We start from the raw sequence: 26219 nt of genomic DNA on the forward strand, positions 1-26219 counted from the left end.
CTAGTTTTTGACCCCTAGTCTACATTATCTAGCTTTATTCCCTAACATGAAATTACAGAATGAGCATGCATTCAAGAGCAATTATAAGTGACAAAGAGCATAAAAAGTCAGCTATAGATGTTGGGATTTTCTACTGATCATTTCTTGCAGCTGAGTGAGTCTTAAGAAGCATAAGCAAAGGCAGAGTTGCTGAATGGCAAGGAATACACAGATCAATGAAGATACAAGGTACTCCTCAATTTAAATAGATTGATGGCCTCTGAATAATACGTGCGCCAGTCATATTTTCCTGATAATTATTGACTTGCAGCAGATTATTTCTGTGGCCTCAAGAAATCCTAAAGTTCGTAGCTTCTTCAAGATTGTTGCTCCAGGAATATCCCTAGTCTTTCAGAACTGCTGAACAAATCCTAGTTTAACCTGTTTTGGATAAACACAGTGTACTCTATATGGATATTCAGGCATTAAAACTATTGTTTACAGAGAAAACAGCTCAGGCAGAACTGCCTTAACATTTCTTGTGCAAGCAAAATTCATGACTTTCATTATTTTAAAGTGAACGCTCATCACAATGTCAACTCATATACTCCAGGTTCTTTTCTAGGACGTCAAAAATCTGTCTAACTTGTTCATTGATTTGAGTAAGTTTCCTTATTGTGCTTGTTCATTAATTATCAAACAACTGGAGAAGAGGCTATGAATTTTGGCATAACAAGTTATGTTCTTATTACTGGTTAGAAAAGTTTAAAGAAGTAATTCTTTCTCAAAGATTTCAATACAATAAACTGAATTTTAAAATAATAATTCTTGCTTAGGATTTGATTTATTCTTTCTGTTGTCTTATCAGGTAAATAGTTGCCTCCTCCATGTGAGCTTATCATGCTCAATAGTTACACATGGAGATTTAACTAATTTAGGATTACATCCAGGCTCTACAGTTGGGCAAATTGCACCCAAAGTACACCTTTCTTAAAATGTAAATTTTGAAAATAAAAATAAAAATCAATCTTTATGTTTACTCTGAACATGACCAGAAATTAACATCCACGTGTTTAATAGATTGCCTCTTCTTTTTGACCAGCTCAACTCAACATAAAATGAAGTGAAACAGGCCAGGTGCAGTGACTCACGGCTGTAATCCCAGGACCTTGGGAGGCCGAGGCGGGCGGATCATGATGTCAGGAGATTGAGACCATCTTGGCTAACACGGTGAAACCCTGTCTCTACTAAAAATACAAAAAATTAGCCAGTCGTGGTGGCACATGCCTGTAGTCCCAGCTACTCAGGAGGCTGAGACAGGAGAATAGCTTCAACCTGGGAGGCAGAGGTTGCAGTGAGCCGAAACCACATCGCTGCACTCCAGCCTGGGGGACAGAGCGAGACTCTGTCCCAGAAAAAAAAAAAAAAAAAAAAAAAAAAAAAAGAAGAACACAATAAATATTTTGGGGAAAAAAAAAAAAGCTTGCATGCTCTAAGAGTTTAGATAAGAGTTAATGATGTATACCTTTCTCCATAACAGGAGCAAAATATCTAGGGAAAAAAAAAAATACGGTAAGATCCTAAATATGACAAGAAGACAGGGAAATAGACTTGCTGTTATCCAAAATGATTCAATTAAAGTTGCGTGAAACAATCTCAAATCAAGCATTTTAAAAGAACTAAGATAAAGTCAGTAAAATGTTTCAATTTTTAGTATTCTTTTTTCATCAAAGATGATATAAGAAGACTGTAAGTTCCAGAGATCTCACTGTTTCCCTTTTGCTTGCTTCCATAAAATAAACTTCTTATTGAAAGCAAAGCCCTCTGCCATCCTGACTGTCTCAGCCATGTTGACTCTACCACCAGGTTGGTTTGGCATAGATAGCTTTCTAGTCCAGTTCTTCAGTAAAAGCATACTTGTGAAATTATTTACTCTAATATTTTGTGATTACAACAGGAAAAATAAGCCAGTATGACTTGGCTCATTGAAGTTTGTTTTTAACCCTGGTCTCTTTTTTGTAAGTTGTAATGTTGTCATTTTTGCTCTTCTTGTTTTTTTGTTTTTTTATCATTGCTCATGTTTTTATTGTTTTAATAATTAAGTCTTCCAATTGCTTAGAGGGCAATTATCAGGAATAAATTAAATGGGTTGTAAAGATAGTCATCCAAATAAAAAGAAAGTCATTTAAATTTTGTCTAGAGTTTAACAGAGTGAGAGGGTAAGTACTTTATACACATGGCAGAGTATAACCAAAATTCTTGGTGTAGACTTATGAATTTTGAGACCAAAAATCAGAAGATGAGCCACTTTAACTCATCTCCCCACTCTTTATTCCAAACTTCTCATACAAGACTGTATTGTGCTTTATTTTCTCCATCTCCAAAACCCATTAAGAGTAGTATTCAGTTCACTCAAACTTCTAGGAGGCTACTTTTTCACGTTGGCTCTAGTAATCTAAGTCTCTGTAGTCCAAGAATGTAAATTGGATAATACACCATTTTTATTTACTACATTTCTCTGAAAAGGACTGGCTAATTAACAACATCACACATTATTCAGAAACAAATTTTAAATGCCCACTAGGTTAAAAGCACTATCCATAGCTGAACAGTATGGCAAGGACTAATACAGGGTCAGCTTTCTGCAGCAATATTATTAGGAACTTTGAAAAGAAAAGTATGCTCTTATAAACCAAAACTGTAAGTCATTTTTATATACAAACACAAGTAAAACAATATAGTTTTCAAAGTCTATCCTGGAAATTATATCCCTATGGCTTCTTGAATAGATCAAGTAAAAGTGGCTGAAGAAACAAGAAAAAGAGAAAAAACCACAGAGTATTTTAATTACACATAAATTTACTGAATTTGTAGAATTTGTGCCAGGATGTGAAAGTTGTAAATATTGAAAAATACGTGTCGTCTGCAAACAAAGACAATTATACTTCCTCTCTTCCTATTTGAATACTCTTTATTTCTTTCTCTTGTCGGAGTGCCCTGGCCAGAACTTCCAATACTATGTTGAATAGGAGTGATGAGAGAAGGCATGCTTGTCTTGTGCCAGTTTTCATGGGGAATGCTTCCATCTTTTGCCCATTCAGTATGATATGGGCTGTGGGTTTGCCATAAATAGCTCTTATTATTTTGAGGCACGTTCCATCAATGCCTAGTTTATTGAGAGTTTTTAACATGAAGGGATGTTGACTTTTACTGATGCCCTTTTCTGCGCCGCTGAGATAATTACGTGGTTTCTGTCTTTAGTTCTGTTAACGTGGTGAATTACACTTATTGATTTGCATAAATTGAACCAACCCTGCATCCCAGAGATGAAGCTGACTAGATCATGGTGGATAAGCTTTTTGATGTGCTTCTAGATTTGGTTTGCCAGTATATTATTGAAGATTTTTTTTTGTCGATTCTCATCAGAGATATTGGTCTAAAGTGTTCCTTTTTTGTTGTATATCTGCCAGATTTTGGTATCAGGATGATGTTGGCCTCATAAAATGAGTTAGAGAGAAGTCTCTCCTTTTCAGTTATTTGGAATAGCTTTCAGAAAAAAAATGGTACCAGTTCCTCTTTGTACATCTGGTAGAATTCAGTTGTAAATTCATCTGGTCCTGGGCATTTTTTGGTTGGTAGGCTATTTATTACTGCCTCAATTTTAGAACTTATTATTGGTCTATTCAGGGATTCAACTTCTTCCTAGTTCAGCCTTGAAAGGATGTATGTGTTCAGGTATTTGTCCATTTCTTCTAGATGTTCTAGTTTGTTCGCATAGAGCTTTAAATAGTGTGTTCTGATAATTGATTATATTTCTATGGGGTTGGTAGTGATAGCCCCTTTATCATTTTTTATTGTATCTATTTGATTCTTCTTTCGCTTCTTCTTTATTAGTCTAGATAGTGATCTATCTATTTTATGAATTTTTTTTTTTTTTCAAAAAACCAGCTCCTGGATTCGTTGATTTTTTGAAGGGTTTTTCAGGTCTTTATCTCCTTCAGTTCCACTCTGATCTTGGTTATTTCTTGTCTTCTGCTACTATTTGTGGTTTGTTCGCTCTTGGTTCTCTAGTTCTTTTTGTTCTGATGTTAGGGTGTCAGTTTGAGATCTTTTTAGCTTTTTGATGTGGACACTTAGTGTTATAAATTTCCCTCTTTACACTGCTTTAGTTGCATCCTAGAGATTCTGGTTTGTTGTTTCATTGTTCTCATCGGCTTCAAAAAACTTCTTGATTTCTGCCTTAATTTCATTATTTACCCAAGAGTTATTCAGAAGCAGGTTGTTCAATTTTCATGTAGTAGTGTGTGGTTTTGAGTGAGTTTGTTAATGTTGAGTTCTAATTTGATTGTGCTGTAGTCTGAGAGACTGCTACTATGATTTCAGTTATTTTGCATTTACTGAGGAGTTTTTTTACTTCAAATTATGTGATCTATTTTAGAGTAAGTGCTATGTGGCGCCAAGAAGATTGTACATTCTGTTTTGTTGTTTTTTGTTTTGTTTGGTTTTGTTTTGGGGGGGTGGTACAGAGTTCTGTAGGTATTTATCAGGTTCACTTGATCTGGAGCTGAGTTCAAGTCTTGAATATCCTTGCTAATTTTCTGTCTCCATGATCTGTCTAATACGCAGAAAATTGAAACTGAATCCCTTCTTTACACCTTATACAAAAATTAATTCAAGATAGATTAAAGACTTAAATGTAAAACTCAAAACTATAAAATCCCTGGAAGAAACTCTAGGCAATACCATTTGGGACATAGGCATGGGCAAAGATTTCATGATGAAAACACCAAAAGCAATTGCAACAAAAGCCAAAATTGACAAATGAAATCTAATTAAACTAAAGAGCTTTTGCAAAGCAGAAGAAACTATCATCAAAGTGAACAGGCAACCTACAGAATGGGAGAAAACATGTGCAATTTATCCATCTGAGAAAGGTCTAATATCCAGAATCTATAAAGAACTTAAACATATTTAAAAGAAAAAAAACAAACAACCCCATCAAAAAGTGGGTGAAAGACCAGAACAGGCACTTCTCAAGAGAAGTCATTTATGCAGCCAATAAACATGAAAAAAAGCTCAACATCACTGACCATTAGAGAAATGCAAATCAAAATCACAATGAGATACCACCTCATGCCAGTCAGAATGGCTATTACTAAAAAGACAAGAAACAACAGATGCTGATGAGGCTGTGGAGAAATAGAAATGCTTCACACTGTTGTTGGGAATGTAAATGAGTTCAACCATTGTGGAAGTCAGTGTGGCGATTCCTCAAAGACGTAGAACCAGAAATGTGATTTGACCCAGCAATCCCATTACTGGGTATATATACAGAAGAATATAAATCATTCTATTATAAAGGTACATGCACTGTTGTGTTCACTGCAGCACTAGTCACAATACCAAAGATACGGAAACAACCCAAATGCCCATCAATGACAGACTGGGAAAAGAAAATGTGGTGCATATCACCATAGAACACTATGCAGCCATAAAAGGAGTGAGATCATCTCCTTTGCAGGGACATGGATGAAGCTGGAAGCCATTATCAAAAGCAAACTAACACGGGAACAGAAAACCAGACACCAGACGTTCTCACTTACAAGTGGGAGCTGAACAGTGAGAACACATGAACACAGGGAGGAGAATAGCACAAGGTGGGGCTTGTCCGGGGAGCAGGGGGAGGGAGAGCATCAGGATAAATAGCTAATGCTTGCTGAGCTTAATACCTAGGTAATGCGTTGATAGATGCAGAAAACCACCATGGCACATGTTTACCTGTGAAGCAAACCTGCATATCCTGCACATGTATCCTAGAACTTAAAATAAAATTAAATTTAAAAAAGAATAAAATCTAATAATTAAAAAAATTAAATGAAAAGAAATAATGAAAGAAAAAAGAAATATATATTTAATGTTTTTGTTATAAGCACAATAATACTGTGGAAAGATACTTAAGAAAATAAGGACAGTGGTGACACATGAAGAGGAGTTTCTGGGAACTAGGCAAATGAGATGAAAATAGAAACGGGATGGGATAATTTGCACTATGTATATTTTTACAGATTTTTGGAACAATGTGAATGTTCTACTTATTTTAAAATTAAATAAAAAGTAAATGAATGTCTAATAAAATAGCAAAAACTATGTGGACACACATTTATTAGGAGTTTTCACCCTCTCTTCCTAAGTCTGTGTAATCAAATTCTCATGCTAAGCCCATGATTCTGGGTGTTCTGATATATTGTTTGCTTTAGAGTTACTGGCAAGAAATGCAAAGTGATGGGAATTCTTTCTTTCTATAATGGCACAAAGGGACACTCTCCCTCTTTTCACACAATATATCTTATTTACTTCTAAATTATGGTTTTATTTTATTCAAACCTTTTTTGTAAAATTTTCACAGGCTTATTTTCTTTGATTATCCAGAAAATATTCTGCCTCTAAACTTTGTTAGTGAATTCAATTTACTAATCCCTTAAGTTTAGGTAAAATGTGATTAGTCTTAGAAATTAATACACATTTTACAGTTTGTCTTAGACCTCAGCTCTTTATATTGATATCTTTTCAATATTACATTGTGACTTAGATTCTACTTGATTGCTATATCCATAACCAGCTGGGTTCAAACATTTTAGTCAGTATAAAACTGTTACTTACTGAAACACTCTTTTAAGCCTATTGCACAGGGCAGTATTTTAAAATGCACTTTCTTTTTCAAAAAGCCTAAATTTGCCCTAATTTGAGTCTTACAATCTTTCTTCTGACCAATCCCATAATCCTTCAGTTTGATCAATTTCAGCAATCCCTTATGTAAAACATGTGAAAATGCCATGTGTCAGCCCTCTAATTAGTCAAGTGAATTTTCCAGATAGTCTGGAGGCTGAGATGGTAGTGACAGACCAAACTGAAGCACCTATGTGCAAGAATCACATTATCCTTTTATCATTCCTTTTGAATAGATCATATTTACTGTGAATTTGATGGTTTTTTATACTATTGAACTAAGGAAAATGGAAGAGTTTTATCTAATTTCTATGCTGCCATTCCTAGAAAACCCTGAGATGCTTTGCTACATCTTATGGATTTGAACACCTAGCACAATATATGATAAGTAAATAGCAACCAACCTCCCCCTCCATACACACACACACAAAGAAGTAAATAGAAGCAGTCTCTATTGGGGCTTTTAACAAAGTTATCAGTTTTGTATTTAAGCCGCTAAAAAAAAAAAAAGAAAACCACAGACAACAGTATGCATAAATTGAAAGACTGTTACACAACAAACTTGAAAATGTTATATTTACATGGCAATCAGCTTATTATATTTACATGAACATCTGGTGCAGGTTCACTAAAATCTTAAAAACAGATGGACATGAAGAAAGAACTAGTAATTAACAAAGCTATATACTGATTGAATCAGCATGTGGTTAATTTTAATGATCGCTGATCTTTATTAGGGATGGCGAGATTTTAAAAATCAAATCTCTTTCACTGACATGTCAATTGACCAACGAGGTGCTGATAACTACTCTGGTTATAAACATGTTATTTCAGCAGTTACCACAGCACCATAACTGCACAAGGCATGTTTGTAGAAGTAAAATTCAAAAGCTAATATTATATTGCCTCTGAAACCCTCTCCTTATTACATCTGCAGAGGGGAGCTTAGCAGCAACAGTTATTACCCTTTGGGAATAATCACATACAGATGTATATTATTTGAATATTGCTTCCATGTTCTGAATTATATCAGTCAACTCAGTGCCTCATGCTGCCCTTCATGCATCCTGAAGTCACATTGTGCACCTCTCTGAGCTCTCCAAATAAGGCACCCTTTGGTTGCTAAGCAACCACAGATTTTCTACAAGTGTCTGTGTCATGTGTACTTAAACTGCAGTTGGCCTTTTTTCCTTTAACTTTTCCAAGTTTAGGAAACTAAATGTATGAAATACAGGTAGAGCTATGTATGTTTTGAAGGAGGCACTGGGAACTCAGAAACCACTAAAATAGCAGAATCCCTCTCAGATATTGTGTCCAGATATGTACCTTAAAAAAAGAAACCTTTACAAATATATCTCTTATTTTATTTCACTTTTAGGGAAGGGTCTCGCTCTGTTGCCCATGCTGAAGTGCAGTGACACAATCATAGCTCACTGCAGCTTCCAAATCATGGGCTCAAGCAGTCCAGTCCTCTTGTCTCAGCCTCCCAAGTAGCTGGGAATACAAGTATGTGCCATCATACCCTCTAACAAAAATATGTTAACAAAGTAATTAATTCATCAAAAAAGTAAAAATTACACTGTCAATATTCCCTAATATAGAAAATATTTTATATCCAGCACCAAGTGAGGGGGTGGCTGTTCCTGTGTTTTTCTATCAGGCATTACAGAGCTTCAATGTGAACACATAGAATGTTAGTTCCGATAGTCAACTTACAATTAGTCTGTTAGTTCTAGCAATGGGCACTTTCTCTAGATGGAGTTTGTTTCGGTTGAATGGGCTTGATTTCCAGAGAGAGGTATTGAAAACTTGCTCACTGGTGGCTTTTTAACAACAATTTACAAAAAAAAAAAAAAAAAGATGGATTTTAGAGAATAGATCAGTCATGTCAGCATTGGAGAACGAGTCTTACGGTTGGCTTTAATGAAAAGACTGAGGAATTATTCAACATTTACGAAACAACACACTTCACTATAAATTAAGTTTATCTCTTTTAAAATCAATTTTATTTACATATTTTGTTTGTAAATGTTTATATTTCCAGAACAAAGTCGGCAATTTTATTTTCATGTAATTATATGTCCTTGAATTAACTATTTTACGTAAGTGTGAGTGAAGATTGGTGTGACTGACATTTGTCATCATGAGATTTGGCATCTTAAGTAGAATTTGTTTTCTCAGGAAGCTAAATTTAACTGAGTGACCTTTGAATTACAGAAGAGGAATTTATCTTTGTGAGCCATGTTATAATAGTTCTTGTGTAACCTAAGAGCAGTAAGACACTGAAGTCATATTTCCTTGGTGAAAGTCTTGGCTCCATCATATGGTAGCTGAGTGACCTAGAACAAAACACTGCTTTTCCATGTATCAGTTTTCTGTAAAATCAGAAGGTAATAGTACCTATTTAATAGATGTTATAAATATTAAATGAGAGAGTGGCATGAGCAAGATAGCAAAATAATGAAGATCCCCAGGCATCACTCCCTCTACAAAAATACAACTAGAAACTATTAAAAGATAAGAATACTACCCTGGAGACATCAGAACTTGAAAAAGAAGTGGAGGAAACTCCTAGACCCACAGAATTCAGAGAAGCTGCAATGAGTAAAGTAAATATTCACTTTAGATGACAGCCCTTTGCAAGCTGGCATACTGCCACTCAGAGAATTTCTCTAAACCCGTGGTTGCCAATGGGGGAGGAGAGAACTGGAGGTACACATTTGATCTCCTCATTGGTTTGGGAATCTTCATGGGAGTCTGACTCTATTCCTGTCCCATGGGAAATAATGGGAGTGTCAGGAGGACTTAACCACCTGAGTTAAACTGGGGACAAAAAGTAAGTGCTGATCTTAGTGACCAATGTACGGATTTCAGTGGCTATTAAGTGCTCAGATTAGTGGGAACACCACGTTGAAGAGAATGTTCAGTGCCATAATCATAAAAGAGGACACAGTTCATAACAAGACTTGAATCCCTAGCCAGGTTTTTCACAATGCCCAGGAGCTTAGGTGAAACCTTCTTTTGGCCTGTAAATAACTAAAAGGTTGGTGTTACATTCTAGTGCCTACTTTCCCAGAAGATGGTCATTGGGAAACAACAGCAGGACAGCAATATCATTTCAAACAGTATTTAAGTTCTAGAGTTCACTGTAAGTTTCCCCATACCATGAAACAATGGTAGAGCAACAAGTTATGTCAAGTGTAGTGCATTAATTCTTGTGCTTACTATAAGTCTATTCCAGAATGAGAAGCAACAACAGGACAGTGTTTAGGTTCTGATACTAAGAAGTAATGGTTAAACACTATTAAAGAACACCTGAAAAAGATGGAAGATGTGGCTGTCTTTTTAAATGCACAGGCATCAAGGGAAAGACACAAGAATTTTAGAACTCAGAGAAATATGACACCACCAAAAGAAGCCAATGAAGCTCCAGCAAAATAATTGCAAATCTCTGAAATATCTGTTGAAGAATTCAGAATAATTCTCTTAGAGAAGTTCAGGGGATCACAAAAAAAATAGGGGTAGAAAACTAAATAAAATTTGGAACACAATTCAGAAACAAAACGAGAAATTTAACAACCAATAAAAACATTGACAACAATTTAAAAAATAGAAAGCCTAGAACCTGAACTTAAAATACCCATTAGAGGCCTTCAAAAGCAAACCTGATCAGAGAAAACAATTAATGAGCTTGAAAACAGAACATATGAAATTACACAACCAGATTAAAAAGACAAAAAGCATATAAAAGAGTGAAAAAGACCTACAAGAATCATGGAACACCATCAAGCACATTAATCTCTACATAATGGAAATTCCCAAAGTAGACAAGGGGGAAAAATTAACCTACAAAACATATTTAATAAAAATGGCTAAAAATTGGCCAGATTTTGATATAGACAACACCATCCAAGTACAGCAAGTTCAGAGGTCTCCAATGAAATTCAATGCAAAAGTAATTTCCCAAGATACATCACAATCAATTTAGCAAAACTCAAAGACCAAGGAAGAATACTCAAAGAAGCAAGAGAAAATAAACATCCACATTCAACAGAGTTCCAATACAGCTTTCAGTAAATCTCTTAGCAGAAACCCTGCAGGCCAAGAGAGTGTGAGATTCTACATTTAAAGTGCTGAAAGGGAAAACAAAACAAAACAAAAAACTGACAACAAAGAATACTCTACCCAAAAAAGCAATTATTTAAACACAAACAGGTAAAGACTTTCCCAGACAAACAAAAGCTGAGATAATTCATCAACAGCAGACCTGTCTTATAGGAAATACTAATGAGAGTTTTTTAATCAGAAATAAATGGATGCTGACACATAGCAAACAAAAAATCTAAAGGTAAAAACAAAACCTCACTGATGAAAAAAACAGACAAGTTCAGAATACTCTAATAATGTAATTATGATAAATAGACCACTTTTATTTTAAATATTAAAACTAAAAGATGCCAGGCATGATGGCTTACACCTGTAATCCCAATGATTTGGTAGGCCAAGACAGGAGGATTGCTTGAGTCTAGGAGTTGGTGACCAGTCTGGGAAACATAGTAAGACACCATCTCTATAAAAAAATAAAATAAGTAGCAAGGCATGCTGCCATGTACCCGTACTCTTATCTACTTGGAAGGTTGAAGTGGGAGGGTTTTTTGAGCCCAGGAGTTCAAGGCTGCAGTGAGCTGTCATGGCACCACTGTACTCCAGCCATGTGCAACACACAGGAACCCCATCTCAAAAAAAAAATGGACTAAAGGACAAAACTATTAAAAAAAAAAAGTGTAATAATTGCTTGAGCTATATGTAGTCTGAAACATTAAAAGTCAAAGTGTAGGGAGCGATGGTGTTAAAAGTATAAAGTTTGTTTTTGATGCTTTCTTTGCAATCTATGCTAAGATGTTATCAATATAAAATAGCCTGTTGTAGCTACAAGATATTTTTCGTAAGCCTCATAGTAACCAAAAAGCCCTGTAATAAGTACACAAAAATTTATAGCACAAAATCAAAATATACTACTAGAAAAAAATCCCTCAACTGCAAAGACAGTAACAGAGAAAAATAAAGAATATGTAAGACCATTATAGAAAAAAGATATCCAAATTAGATGAAAATTTTAGAAGATCTAAATAAATGAATAACTATGACATGCTCACTTATTAAAACATTCAATATTATGAATATCTCAATTATTCCAAACTGTAACACCCATCAAAGTAAATATAATATCAATAAATATCTCAAAAGAAGATTTGGAGAACTTGACATATTGATTTCAACACTTATATAAAAAGCAAATGGTCAAGAAAGCCAAGCTGAAGAAGGGCAATGTAGAGGATCTTTATACATAAGGTATAAAGATGTTTTATAAATGTATTACAAACTGTTGTATCAGCACAGTAATCACAAATAGACTACCAGACTGAAAGATCTCACCCAGAAACAGACCCACACATGAAAACTTGACAAATGAATTGGAAAAGGGCAAAAAAAGTAAAGATAATTTGTGAGCAGAATTCCTAAAATTCATGTGAATAGTAAAATAATAAATAAACAAATAAATGACAGCAAACAAAGTGAATTCAATTAGCAAATTTAGGCCATGAATTATCTTATTTGGCTGTCAAATATCAATTCAATAGACCATGTAAACTGAGTCACTACTTGACTTTATGCTGTACAAAGTCTGAAAGACATTTTAGAGAAAAAGGAATGTTTTGAGTAACTGACATTTTCTCTGGACAGAAAGTAGTGATATTTTGTAGCAATGCAGTAACATCAAACAGGTCACAGGAAAGGAATGTCACTTTTTTATTGAAAAGAGGAAAAAACACCATGGAGTAATTCATTTTCTTGTCTAGATAATTGGAAGTCCTGCACAGAAAACAAGACAGGAGGCTTATAAGAGGACTATGATGCTTGTTTCCTGAGCTTCACCACTACATGATTTTAGCCTAGTATTCTGTGAAAAAATGGATTTGTCATCACTGGGCTTCGAGCCTCTAGATCTTAACTCCAAGATCATCTGAACTTACTAAGGAGATTCCCTTGGATCAAGATCAACCACAGCCTATTATGTTCAAGTATTATGAGTCTCATAATTAGTCGTAAAATGCAAAGCTGTATTCTACAGCACTCTATAATAACAAAGAATGATTTTTCTGAATCTCTTAAATATGGTCATGTCAAGAAATGAACATGGAAAACTGATCTTATGAGAAAAGCAAAATATAGCTCCAATAAAAATTGCACTGGTGAGTGGGTATTAAGGGGATCTCAAACTCAAAATGTAAGCCTCACAGATAAGGAATGCTGCTATGTACTACAGCATCTTTATTCTCATTCAGCAATTACAGAGATCAGCAAAGCATTGTTAGAAATCATTTCAGTTAGCATGGATGCTATTGTCAAGATTAGATAAATTACACTGATAGATCCCAAGTTTGGATCGAAAATATCTAACAACATGAAATAAGTCTAAATATGAGTCAGGCAGTGCTGCCAAGGTTTTCAAAGCTCCCACAAGCATAGTATGATTGGAAAATCTACAATTTTTAAGGAAAACAATAGACTAATTCCCAGGTAAGGATAAGCATATAGGTCTGGCATTTGTCAGAAATGTGGCATTGGAGCCAAATCATGGCCAAAGCTGGGTGCACAGTGTATGTAAGTGACTTAGGCAGTTTCACATTGCCAGACAACCTCACAACAAACGACATTGTGTTTTATTGGCAAATGTTTTGTACCTTCTTAATTGAATGCTACATGAGAGTGACTTACTATGTACTAGGGGCAACAACCTAAGCATCTGCAGACAAGAAAGATGTAAATTAAGTCTGCACCTAAGAAAGAATTCGTGTTCTTCTGCAATAAAGAATTAGCTTTGAAAATATACTGGAAATCCTCAGACATATTTTTCTAACATATTACTTTTAAAAAAAGATAGCTATTGATGGAATTAAAGAGAGAAGCAAAAGGATGAAAGGAAGGAGGAGAAGAGCAGTTGATGAATCTATAATTATGAGAGCCAGTGGAAAGCATGTAGTTCCGTGTCTCATGAAGCAGATATGCAGCCCCAAAGGGAGTCTTCAATTTTATAAAAAGTCAGTAAGAGCCCAGGAAACTTTTCATTTTATTTTCATATTCCAATCACTTTTGGAAGATCCTAACAAGTCAGTCTTACTCTCCAAGTTTTCCTCTGAGATGTTTTCTGGGGTTACCTGCACACTTTGAGAATAAGTTACAGAATCATAGCTTTCCAGAGCCAGAGAGAACTTTCAAAACTATCTATTCCAATCTCAGCATTTTGTCCAAGGTCACAGATCACGAAAGAGTTTTTCATCCCTGAGTTAATACGTTATATATTTTTGTATTTACAGAGTTCTTTAAAAGGACCGAAAAACTGTCACAAAAGTAGCAAAATGGTCTTCATATGTGATACAGCCACCTCTCCAGAAGTCAGCTTTCTTACTATATCTATTATTGATTCTAACCTTGGGAAAGCCTTCATATTATCCTTCAAGTTCTGCTGAAAATGAAGTACTTGGGGTTAAGGGGAAAAATGCCTACTAGTAATGCTCAGACTTATGCTCAGACTAGTAATGCTCAGGAATAAATGATCTTCAGGATGACATTAGCACAATCCCTCACCTGGGAGACAGCAAGAATTAAGAGAAAAGAAAAAAGTACCCAGGTTCAAATGATGACTTTTAGAATAATTTTCTAATCTGGCCAGGACAGATTTTACTCTAATGATCATGCTAATCTAGTCTTGATTAGCGTGACCATGAAAATAATTATCATTTATATGTAATTTTAAATCTTAAAAGCCTTTGTGAAAATCTTCTTTCCTGCTATAGCGCATGCAATATTGACTAGAGTAATGAATTCATTATGGTGCTTCTGATTTTTTTCAAAGTCTATAAATATATACCTTGCCCCCAAGTCCTAATATTAGCACATAGACGGTGTATTGAATCTTTAATGTCTCTTTCTGGTAATTAATATTTTAAAATTTTAATGTATATGTATTTTTGGTATGATATGTGGGGAGACATTTCTGTAATGTATGTATATCTTATTTTACATAGAAAATTACATTCTTTTTGATCTTCATTATTTCTTCACTTACATCACTCTAGTGTTAAGAACTTGAAGATCACATAAACTTAAGTACTTGCTAACTACTTTTTCCTGAAGGTATTTTAAGAAACCGTCCTCACCAAATAATTATATGAACAGTCTCACTTCTGTTTTCTAAAAAAGTCACTATACTAATGCCTTTTAATGTTTTAGAATTATACTGCCAATAGATGATTTGGAATATTGAAACTGTAGTCAGATTTTAATATCATAAAATAAATACAATGAAAAATGATACAGTTTTTCAAAGAGAACAACTTATCATTTTTAATGTGTTACATCCCAAAAGTTCTCCTTTGTGAAAAATTAAAAAAAAAAAAAAAAAAACCTACGTACATTCTAGGAAGGAAAAACCAACTGGCAAACATCCTTAAGTCTGAATGAAGAAAATTAAGATAATTTTCACATCTGCAAACATAACACTTTTCCTGACTATAACATCAATAAATGTATGAGAATGAATCTATTACCATGATAAGAATGTATCTAGGGAAAGTACTCACATGTTTTTGTCAATAATATAACTTCATAAAACTGTATAAAAATTGGTACACAAAATAACTAAACTCCTAAGTGTGGAGTTTTGATGAAAATGTTTTTATCAATTTATTATTTTTTCAAGTGAACTTTAGAACAAAATACTGGTCTAAAGCACACAATACTTTAAGGTGTTAAGAACATCAGTTTTCTGTTTCATTTACAAGAAAAAGACAGAGTCCTTTTATGACTCTGAGGGCAGACAGGTTTAGTTATGGTTTTCAAATTGGTCAGGCTCACTCAAGGACTGTTAGAAGTGTAGTTTCTAGGACTTGATCCTGGAAGTTTTGTTTAATAGTTTTTAGGGTAGAGTCTGGGAAACTTTTTATCAAACACTCCAGGTACTTTGGTATAAGAGATCTACTGACCTGTATGTAGGATTCATAAGGATAGGATTGAAAAATGATGAAATTCAAAGTAAGTTGACAGAGGAAGTGAGCCTTCCTTCTGCCATCTCCTATCAACATTTGCATAGGAATGTCAGTGTGAGCCTATAAACCTCAACTTCCTCAACTGTAAGTCAAATATATTTTGAGAATCACATGAGATAAAGATAAAGCAAAGATATAATAAGTAGGAGAAAAATGAAATGAATACTAATTATAATTGAATATCTTCCTACCATAGAGTAGATTGAAATTAGTGAATGCATTTGGTAGGGGAGAAGCTAAGTTATATGAGGAGACTTCCATAAATTCATGGAAAAATTGAGCAAGAGCATTGTTTGTGGTGGAGAAGGATCTCTGATAAAGATTTCTCAGGCATTTTTCCTGCCTCCTCCCTCAATTCTCTGCCATGGCCTCCCTGAAAATCAAAGGGAACATGAGAATAGCAAATGTAGCCTCTTGCAGTCTAAAGAAAAGCAGTGGAAGGTTGGGTCATGGATCTGAGAGCAAGCAGGGAGTTGACCAGCATAGTAATCTAGTTAGACTGTAATGATTAAAGATACAAAGCAACAAACGCACTAAAGCCTAGAAGCCAGCTTGTTCTAAATATTCCTACTACTGGTAGGCTTCTAAGCAGGAGGGTACAAGGAATGCTTCATTAAAACCATTCATGATTTAATTGAGAGGCAGTATAGCAACAGCACAGAACTCAGGTTTTCACCCTGGCTCTGTCACTTCCAAGCTACAATAAACTTTCTCCCAGTCTTAAATTTTTAATCTGTAAATTGCGGTTAATAACATTTGCCTTAATGAACAAGTACAAATAATAAAATAGATAACTAACATAAAGAGATTACTACAATGCCTCAACTGATCATAACAATAATGGTGGCTTATAACATTATTGGAAACTAGAAAAAGAAGAAAATAAAAATCGTAGCTTAATAAATGTCTTATACAATCTTGCTTTAATATATTTTTTCTATATTTCACTGCAATTTTATTACCATGGTTCATTAAAGATGGCATCTAATGTAAGATATTTCGTAATTTGTACATGCCTCTAAGACAGAAAAACATTCCATTAAACTATGACACAGCAATATTTCTTTCTTTTTTTTTCTCATTTGAACTGAATGTCACTGGAAGTAGCTTCTGTTTAAAGTAAGCACAAAGTTTCTGACAAATTGATATTTGATGCCTTATAAAGATACTTCTGTACAATGCATAAATGGATCATATGAGGCTCTTGCTCCTTTGAAATTTTTTACTTCTCATTGCCAGTTTACCTGCCTTTCTGCTGTTTTGCTTAATATTTGTTAGACAAGCCTTATTCATGGAGCTCAGTAACAACATTTAGCCTCACCTCTCTATAAGGTTCTTTTTTGAGTACTTTCCTTTTCTTATGTGTTGCTTTGAAAGAATCCATTTCATTTCTCTCAAGACAAATATTTTCTTCTATCATGTCAAATTAATATCACTGCACTTTTCCTGGAATTTTCAGTATACATAGTAACTTTTTGCTTAAATGCTTAATCATAGTGTAAATTTCTTCAAATTATTTCAAATGGCTATTAAATTCTCAACTCTTTAATGTGAAAAAAAGGTACAAACTCAACTTATGTAATGGCAGTATGAACAAACATGATCAAGTTCACATACCATGTAACAACAGCAATTATGGTGTGCCAAATATTTTAGGATGCGTCCCAATTTTATTAATAGATATGCTTCTTGGAACCAATAAAACATGATCACATTTACTGATGTGCCAAATCAATTTGTGGGCAAGTGAAAAGAACAGAAATTAAAGAAAAAAAGAGTCAAATACAGAATTTTCTATGGAGAATGTTTATTTTTAACAGACAGAAAATAATGGCATCTATTTAAGTTTTTATCAGAACCCAGAACATATTTCCAATATTTAGCTATTTTTTCTTTGCTTCTTTGCTTATAACTTATATGCTACCAGGGAAATATCATATATCTTTTTATTTTAAAATAATAAGCAGTAGTAGTGAATAGGCATGAAAATTCTAAAACTGAACTCTACATGGGCAGAAATTTTATGGATGTTTTCTCTAAGATCAGTAGTTTTATTCTGTCAAAAATTTCACAGAAAAACCGTCCTACAGCATAGCTGGGATAAGTAATGTTTTAAATGATTTCTTTTAAAGAAATCACCTATTTCTTTAAAATTAAAGAAAATAAAACATGATACATGATCACTATTTGCTCAGTAATGGTGAATAGGCATGAAAATTCTAAAATTGAACTTCATATGGATATGAAAAAATATTATTAGGGCAAAGAATATTTAAGATGTGTGGAGGAGTATGGTGACTCATGGAATTAGTAATGTGTTGCTAATAGCACCTAATACAACATCAAACTTCATTTTTATAGCCTTTATAGCCCTAGTTAAACCATTCAAAACCCTGAGAGATGAATCAATGCATTTATCTCTGGCTTATGCAGGAAAAAGGGATTCTTTAATGAGCTATCTTCAGGGACCCCAGATAGAGATTGGTAGAGATAAAAGTAGATAAAAGTGAAAAACAAGCTTGTAGCTTATATGAGTTTGGTTAATCCCGATTCAGGGTGGCATTAACCAGAAGTTTCTAAAGCTCCATGTGGCCAACTGTAGCCACAGCTCAATAGCTAACAGTTGAGGAAGATACGTTAAATCAACCTGAAAAAAAGAATGAACATTTGAGTTATGATTCACAAAGCAAGAAAATCCTCAGTGGGGGTCCCAGAGGGAAGGGATATTAGTAGTGGATTGTTAAAAATATTTCAATCTAGAAGCAAAACTATTAGGAAACACTATAGCATCGGGGCGCATAAGAATCTAACAGGGATGAAGATTTAATTCTTTCTGAATTTCCAGATATATATCCAAGAAGATACTAAGTTGCTAATAACTAAGAAGCCATAATTGAATAGAGCTAATACAGATGCTTTTATAGAATACTGTTCTTACTCATACTGGGACTGACTGGGTCTAGAGGGAAAACATACTTCCTCTCCTTAGAATATTTTATAATATCTAGACCCAAATCCCCTCCATTTTCCAAAATTTCCCTGTTTGCTTTATTCTTTTCACCTCTAACCTACTCCGTTCATATAGATAATGCATAAATGAGAGCTAGAAATACTAGTGGACTCAGGTGTAAAATACATACAATTTAAACATAGAATCACTTGTATCTTAATTAACTATATGATGATCAATAAAGTAGTCTGTCATTGTTAAAGTCTCGTGAGGAAACAAAAATGAACCCAGGTAAGTTATCTGTCTCTGGAAGGGCATACAGACTAGTAAAGAAAGTGCATCTATAAATATCCAATCATAATAAAAGCAAAACAGAGTAAGTGCTAAGTAGCAGCAGAAACGCTGTACTGTAGTAATCAGAGAGGGAATGATTAATTGTAATTTCAAAGATCAGTGTCAGTGACAGCCTCTCTGAGGAGATGGTATTTAAGTCTCTTTTGAAGGATTTCAATAAATAATGTAGGGAAGATGATTTCAAGCTGAGAGAGATTGCATAAGTAAAGGTAAGGAAACTTGGAAGTGCATGTTATTTTTGGAAAGCCAGGAGGAGGAGTAAGTTTTGCAAACAAAATGTAGATTGCAAGGAAGAATAATATGTTTCAACGTGCTTGAGTTTCTGATGCGTTGGCTGGTAATTTTCAATTGGCTTTATGTTATATATTCTGATTACATGTTTCAAATGTATGTTGTGGTTGAGTTTACTTGTCGTTTGCCCAAATCTATTATCTTTTAGTGGCAATGCTTTTTTTTCTAGTGATGGTCACACAATACACTCAATTCTACACTTTCTTCTACAGTGTGACATTGATACGTTTCAAAAGAGTGGTAGAAAGTAATTTCTCTCCTATTTTCTCCAATCTAGACTTACGACTTGATTGTAACCAAAAGAATGTGGTGAAAGTGATGCCACAGAACTTTTGACATTAAGTCAGGAAAGGCCATGCAGTTTCTACCTGGTTCTCTTGACAACAATCCCTCTCAGAGTACTTAATCTTGAAATCCAGCTGATATGCCATAAGAAGCCCAGACAGCATGGACAGGCCACATTGTAAGTCCTCCAGGCAACAATACCACATGATCCTAGCATGAATCAACCCAGCCCAGGTACCAGTCATGGGACTGAAAAGGTCATTTTAGAAATAGATCCTCTAGTCTCTGCTGTTTTAGTCACCCCACCAATCAACGCACCCCAGACTGAGGTCCCAGACACCGTGGAGCAGAGGATATTTTTTCCTGACAAATCTTCTCTAGTTTAACAACCTACAGATTCTGTGAAGATACAAGAATTGTTGTGGCTTTATGGCACAAAGTTTGGAGTGTTTTATTATGAAGCAATAATAATTGATACACTTTTCCTCCCTGAGTAAGAAAATTACTGCTGGGACATGGTTGCCCATTAATCTCTATATTCCACAGCCTCTCTTACAACTTAATCAAGAGACAAAGTTCTTGAGACAAAGAACATGAGACAAAGTTCTACCCAAAGGAATATGAACAGAAAATGATGTGTGAACTTGTAGTCCAGTCCTATAATATTCTTCATTAAATTGTTACATCCTAGTTGACATTGCTTTGACCCAACTAAAACTAGAAATAAGACTAATAAACTTCAGGAAAACAAAGAAACAAGATGGTAGGAGCCCATGACTATGAATGATGTTCCACTCAGACAATTTTAAGAATGAAATAAACATCTATTATTTGGGGAGCTCTTTGTTATAGCAGCCTATTGTTACACTAACTCTGATATATGTATTAAAGGATTTCCCTTTCCTGCCATCTCCAGAAATGCCAATAGCTAGGTCTATAATCCCCAGGTAGAATATCAGAAGCAAAATCAGCCAGGTAGAATATTAGAAGATTTTCTCTAGAAGGCTGAATGACTTGAGCAATGGCATATAGATACTGACATTTAAGGATCCCTATTCAAAATCCAAGGGACTACTAATTATCACTAAATATAGTGATTTCCACCCAGCCACCAGCCTTACCCAAGCACAGAGATTTCAATAAGCATTTTAATGTCTCATTCTAAAATATGAAGGAATGGAACCAAAGATTATAACATAATCTCTTGTCTGAAGAAGCCTAAAATATAAAAGGAAGAAGTCAATTTTAGTACATATGATAAAAGGACTCACAGGAAACAAAAAAGTAAGAAACTGCTAAATTAATTATTGTCATTCAGAAATAAGAATATAATGTACTCATAAAAAATAATTGTATAAACTAGGGTTCAAAAAGAAGAAAAAGCTTTTGCAATGTTTGTAAAAATGCACTAGTCAATTTTTTAAACTGAAACGAAATTAGAAAATAAAACTGAGTTAAACATGAGACAAAAAGATGGACAAAGGAAAGAAAAACACACAGAGAAAGAATCCATCCAGGAGTTTCAACATTTGATTAATATGAGTGTCAGTTTAAAATATCACCAAAACAATGAGAAGAAATTGTTAAAAAATACCAAAACATTTCCTAGACCGTTACAGTGTCGGAGGTTGGTTCCTGCCGGTGGTTCGTGGTCTTGCTGACTTCAAGAATGGAGCCGTGGACCTTCCGGTGACCACTCTTAAAGATGGCACGGACTGAAAGATTGAGCAGTAGCCAGGTTTATTGTGAAGAGCAAAAGGACACAGCTTCCACAGCATGGAAAGGGACCCAAGCGGGTTACCACTGCTGGCCGGGGTGCCCGGCTTTTATTCCCTTGTCCACTCCCATGTTCTGTTTCTGTTCTATCAGGGTGCCCTTTTTTCAATTCTCCCTGCAGGATTGGTTGCTTTTAGGATCCTGCTGATTGGTGCGTTTTGCAGAGCACTGATTGGTGTGTTTTACAATCCTAGCTACAGAGTGCTGAGTGGTGCATTTTACAATCTTCTTGTAAGACAGAAAAGTTCTCCAAGTCCGCACTTGACCCAGGAAGTCCAACTGGCTTCACCTCTGATTAAGATATGAGACTCCATGTTGAAAGTACCCATCAGTAGCCAAAACAACATCTTTTAAAAGACCTATAGAAAGGCAAACTACTATAAATTGCTTGAGACCAGAGAAAAATAGAATATATAACTTCCTAAGACAGAAGAAATAATTACATACAGAGTTAAGAATTATAATAACTTAAGATTCCCAACAGCAATGTTGAAAACTATAAAATTTATTTTGAAAATATTAATAGCATTATATAACTATGCAGGTGAGCAATGAAGTGTAAGAATATAATAAAAAACACTTTTCAACCTTCAATGTCTCAAAAAATTATTTTCCATTTCGCCTTTATCAGGAAGTTACTAGATGATGAGAAAGAAATTCAAAAAAGAAGAAAACTAAATAAAGTTAAAAGAGGAAATACTGTGATGTGGTGGTCCATGCCTGTATTCAAAGCATTTTGGGAGGTGGGAGGATCACTTGAGGCCAGGAGTTCAAGACCATCCTGGGCAACTTAGACTCCATCTCTACAAAAAAATCTAAAAATTGACTGGGCATCGTGGCTCACATCTCTAGTTCTACTATTTGGGAGGCTGAGGCAGGATTGAGCCCAGGAATTCCAGGCTGCAGTGAGCTTTGATGACACCACTGCACTCTAGCCTGAGCACCTGAGCAACAGAACATGACTTTGTCTTTTTTCGTTGTTGTTTTGTTTTGTTTAAAAGAAATACAGGAAGCAATAAAGGAGAAGAAAGCTCCCAGAATGCTAGCTGAGAGAATTCTCAAACAATAGTAGGGCTGAAGAACATTTTCTGATGAAAGCTCTAGGCCAAAGGGCTCCAAGAGAATGTGTCCAAGGCAACAAAATGTACTCATTAACTATGTTACTGTTCTGACCAAATAGTGGGGGGTAATTTATGGAACTTTGAATAAATATGGGAAGGTTGATCAGATGTTTTAAGAATAATAAGTAAATAAAAAATGAAGTGATAATTAAACCTTGAGAAGCAAAATTTTGTGGCAGAAAAGTAATCAAATAATATATCTTTACTTGGTAGTGAACAACATTTGCATAATCTCAATAATAAAAATGCTGATTATGCTTTTAATAAAATTTAAGATATAAATATGCTAGGACATAAATAACAAAGTCAGGATTGAGGCATCACAAATTTTTTTTGTTGTAAGCACTTCAAAGAACTAACTGATTTAAAACATTATTTTACACAAATTATTTGTATTTAGTCCTTTCATTAATAAAATTAAAGTTTATTTTTTTCAAAAATAGCTAACTGGAACATCCTGTGAATGAATAATTACATTTTTCTCTTCTATGTCTAAATGCAAATCTTCAATGAATTTGGGTCTCTCTCTTGCTATCATTCTCTCACATACACACACATACACACACACACACACACACACACACCCCGCAGCATAGGATAGAGTGGATTGCTGAAAAGTCTCTGGAAGTTATGATACAGACGGATTCTGTAGTATATGAAAATTGGCTTCAATTTTTTGAAATACCTCTTATCAAGAGTTGAGATATATTTCTCCACTTCTTGAATCTGGGCTAGTCTTACAACTTGCTCTGGAGAATCAAACGTAGTGGAAATAGTATTGTGTGAGTACTAAGCCTGAGGCTCAGCAGGTTTAGTGATTTTCTGCTCTTGCTCTTGGGATGCTGCCACCTGAACTAAACCTATTGAAGAATGACAGAAGACATGGGGCAGAGATCACAGTTTCAGTGACCAGCCAGTCCCCAGCTGATGAAGCCACTGACTTCAGACACTTGAGTTAGCCCAACCAAGATCAGCCAATCCTGCTGCATACATTGTAAAAACTACCTTTCTAACTCTAATCGTAAAACAAATAATAGGTGGTTATTTAAGCCAGGTTTTGGGGTTTGTTACACAGCATGTGGTAAGAAATCCCAACAGAGATGTCAAATTTTTGACATAGTAGTAGGTGAAAGATATTGCACCAAAAGTTGAGTTTCTCTAAGGAGACACTGAAATGACCACAAATTATAGGCAAATGGTGTTGAGAAAGGGAATAGGATATATCTGGTTCTGTTAACAAACAAACAAAAAAAAGACAATGGAATGATTGTGTTAGTCCCAAGAATCCAGTGCTGCTAATACCTTTATCTGTCTTCAAAAGAGTTCAATGAAAAGAATGCAAAATCATTACCAGAGTAGTCATTGGAACCAAGCAACACAGATTAAGATAGTATAATGGTTTGGGAGGCCAATTTTATCTAAAACTTCTACTTTTAAAATGTATCAGCAGATAGATGTATTCACACAAATTTAGAATAATATCTCTAGAAGAATATCTCCAGAAATATTACAAGTACTAGCAAAACAAACAAACAAACAAACAAACAAAAACGGAAGGCAGGAAGCAACAAAAAGGAAGAAGTAGAGAAAGACAAAAGGAAGGGAGGAAAAGATTTTTTAAAAAAAGAATAAAGGACAGAGAAGATAGAAAGAAAGGAAAGGAAAAGAAAGGGGAGAAGAGGAGGGGAGGGGAAGGGAGGGAAGGGAAGGGATGGGAGGAAAGGGAGGGGAGGAGAGGGATCCAAAGGGGAGGGAAAAGGTAGAGCGGGGGAGGGTAAGAAGGTAGGGTAGGGGAAGGGAGGGAAACAGAATGGGAGGGAAAAGGAATGAGGGAGGAAGGAGGGGAAGAAAGGGAGGGGAGGAGAGGAGAGGGAAGGGAAAAGGAAAGGAACGTGTACATGTTCATCTATTAAAAATGTGTTAAGAAAGATCTGTACTACATAAAAAGATGCCTGTGTTTCTGAGTATAAAAAAGAAACTGGCTGGGCACACGGTAGCTCACTCCTGTAATCCCAAGACTTTAGGTGGCTGAGGCAGGTGGTTTGAAACTAGGATGGCTAACATGGCAAAACCTTGTCTCTATTAAAAATACAAAAATTAACCTCGTATGGTGGCATACTCCTGTAGTCCCAGCTACTCGGGAGGCTGAGGCAGGACAGTCGCTTGAACGTGGGAGCAGAGGTTGCAGTGAGCCCAGATCGTGCCACTGCACTCCAGCCTGGGCAACAGAGTGAGACTCTGTCTCAAAATAAACAAACAAACAAGCAAACTGACAAAATTGATAATATGCATAATAAAATAGTTTTAGCAATGACATAATTCAGTTTAAACAACTTTAAATTGTATGTGCATAATCCCTTAATTTCCTGAGACCGAGATCAAGAGGGATCGTTGATTTAACAATTATTAGTAGAGAGAGCAAAAAAAAAAAAAAGAAAGAAAGAAATACCACATTAAAGGTTAAACAAATATTTTACTGATTGAAATACCATCAATATAACCATAAAAATCGGAATTGTTTTCTCTTTTAGTATCATGACATGGTCAAATTTAAGAATCTAATTCAGATTTCACTGATTCCACTGAGTCACTTGGGGCCATCAGAAATTACACATAGTCATGTACGTTTTCCAAAACTGCTGCTTATGAAATTCACATTTTTTGCAAATTTATAATTATTTTAATTTCAAAATATGTCAAAAACGTTAGGGCTTATTTAAAATAAACTTTGGCTAATATTATATTTGTAAGTTTTTAAAATTGCACTTTATATTGTGGGAATTTTAACCTTTACTCTTAAAATTGAGCACTTACATTTATGTGAATGGAAAACATTTGGAGTAATACGTGCCCAACTGCTACCAGTAGCTTCTCTGAAAGAATAAGAGTGGAAAAGGGCCAGGATTTCTGTTTTCACTTTTAAAATATACTTTTTATATATAATATGTTTTATATTGCTTAAACACACCTTTATAATACATTTGGAAAATTTTATACTTTTTTTAAATGAGCCTAAATAATCAAATTTAAAAAGTTATGTTTCATATGTGGAAGGAAAAAAGAGAATGCAATTTGGAATACCCAATATTGGCACAGACAATGACAGACATAAACATTCCTAAGAAATTTAAAATGGGAACAGAAAATGACTAAATGAAATGATTTCTAATACGGTGACTTTTTTTTTTTCTTTTTCTCTTTTTTTTTTTTTTTTTTTTGAGACAGAGCCTTGCTCTGTCACCCAGGCTGGAGTGCAGTTGTACAATCTCGGCTCACTGCAACCTTACCTCCTGGGTTTAAGCAATTCTCCCACCTCAGCCTCCCGAGTAGCTGGAATTACAGGTGTGCACCACCACACCCGACTAACTTTTGTATTTTTCATAGAGACGGGGTTTTACCATGTTAGCCAGGCTGGTCTTGAACTCCTGACTTTAGGTGATCCACCCGCCTAGGCCTCCCAAAGTGCTGGGATTACAGGTGTGAGCCACCGCACCCAGTCAATATGGGGACTTTTAAGACCCTAATTAAATCTACTGATATACTACCTTAATGCCATTAAAAACACTGAAGAGAAAGAAACATAATTAGTATATAGAGATGCAGTATAATCAATTTAAGAAAGAGCAC

The sequence above is a fragment of the Colobus angolensis genome, unplaced genomic scaffold (assembly GCF_000951035.1).
Source record: "Colobus angolensis palliatus isolate OR3802 unplaced genomic scaffold, Cang.pa_1.0 Scaffold158, whole genome shotgun sequence".
Taxonomy (NCBI): domain Eukaryota; kingdom Metazoa; phylum Chordata; class Mammalia; order Primates; family Cercopithecidae; genus Colobus; species Colobus angolensis.